General features: G+C 38.6%; 1 non-coding gene across 1 annotated transcript; it reads left to right on the top strand.

Annotated features, from left to right (window-relative positions):
* Nucleotides 1–571: 571 nt before the first annotated feature.
* On the top strand, nt 572–678 carry LOC118144577 (U6 spliceosomal RNA). Its single transcript, XR_004729345.1, has one exon. It is a non-coding gene; the product is annotated as a U6 spliceosomal RNA (small nuclear RNA).
* The last annotated feature ends 1,116 nt before the right edge of the window (nt 679–1,794 follow it).

Raw genomic sequence — 1,794 nt, forward strand, 5'->3', positions numbered from 1 at the left:
CAAGTAGCTGGGACTACAGGCATGCACCACCATGCCCAGCTAATTTTTGTATTTTTAGTAGAGATTGGGTATCACCTTGTTGACCAGGATGGTCTCGATCTCTTGATCTCATGATCCACCCACCTCAGCCTCCCAAAGTGCTGGGATTTTAGGCGTGAGCCACCACACCTGGCCATGTTTTTTGACTTTTTAAGAGAAGCCATTTTGACTGGTGTGAGACAGTATCTCATGCAGTTTTGATTTGCATTTCACTAATGATTAGTAATGATGAGCATTTTTTTCATATATTTGTTGGCTGCAGTATGTCTTCTATTGAGAAATGTCTGTTCATGTCCTTTGCCCACTTTTTAACGGGGTTTTTCTTTCTGTTGAATTGTTTAAGTTTCTTATAGAGTCTAGATGTTAGACTTTTGTCAGAATGGTTTGTGAATATCTTTTCCCTCTCTTTAGATTGTCTGTTTACTCTGTTGACAGTTTCTTTTGCTGTGCAGAAGTTCTTTAATTAGGTCCCACTTGTCAATTTTTGTTTTGCTGCAATTGCTTTTGGGAACTTATTAATAAATTCTTTGCCATGCTCGCTTTGGCAGCACATACACTAAAACTGGAACAATACAGAGAAGATTAGCATGGTCCCTGCACAAGGATGACATGCAAATTTGTCAAGCGTTCCATATTTTTAAATCTCCTGAAACTGATAAGCAACTTCAGCAAAGTCTCAGGATACAAAATCAATGTGCAAAAATCACAAGCATTCCTATACACTAATAACAGACTAACAGAGAGCCGAATCATGAGCAAACTGCCATTCACAATTGCTACAAAGAGAATAAAATACCTAGGAATACAACTAACAAAGAATGTAAAGGACCTCTTCAAAGAGAACTACAAACCATTGCTCAATGAAATAAGAGAGGACACAATCAGATGGAGAAACATTCCACGCTAATGGTTAGGAAGAATCAATATCATAAAAATGGCCATACTGCCCAAAGTAATTTACAGATTCAATGCTATCCCCATCAAGCTACCAATGACCTTCATCACAAAACTGGAAAAAACCACCTTAAACTTCATATGCAACCAAAAGAGAGCCTGCATAGCCAAGTCAATTCTAAGCAAAAAAGAACAAAGCAGGAGGCATCACACTACTGGACTTCAAACTATACTACAAGGCTACAGTAATCAAAACTGTACCAAAACTGGTACCAAAACAGAGATATAGACCAATGGAACAGAACAGTGGCCTCAGAGGCAACGCCACAGATCTACAACCATCTGATCTTTGACAAACCTGACAAAAACAAGCAATGGGGAAAGGATTCCCTGTTTAATAAATGGTGTTGGGAAAACTGGCTAGCCATGTGCAGAAAGCAGAAACTGCACCCCTTCCTGACACCTTACACTAAAATTAACTCCAGATGGATTAAAGACTTAAACATTAAGACCTAACACCATAAAAACCCTAGAAGAAAATCTAGGCAAAACTATTCAGGACATAGGCATAGGCAAGGACTTCATGACCAAAACACCAAAAGCATTGGCAACAAAAGCGAAAATAGACAAACGGGACCTAATCAAACTCCACAGCTTCTGCACAGCAACAGAAACGGTCATTAGAGTGAATCAGCAACCAACAGAATGGGAAAAAATTTTTGCAATCTTCCCATCTGACAAAGGGCTAATATCCAGAATTTACAAAGAACTAAAACAGATTTACAAGAAAAAAACAAGCCCATTCTAAAGTGAGTGGAGGAGACAAACAGACACTTTATAAAAGAAGACATATATGAGGCC

Source organism: Callithrix jacchus, chromosome 9, assembly GCF_049354715.1.
Source record: "Callithrix jacchus isolate 240 chromosome 9, calJac240_pri, whole genome shotgun sequence".
In the NCBI taxonomy this organism is placed as follows: domain Eukaryota; kingdom Metazoa; phylum Chordata; class Mammalia; order Primates; family Cebidae; genus Callithrix; species Callithrix jacchus.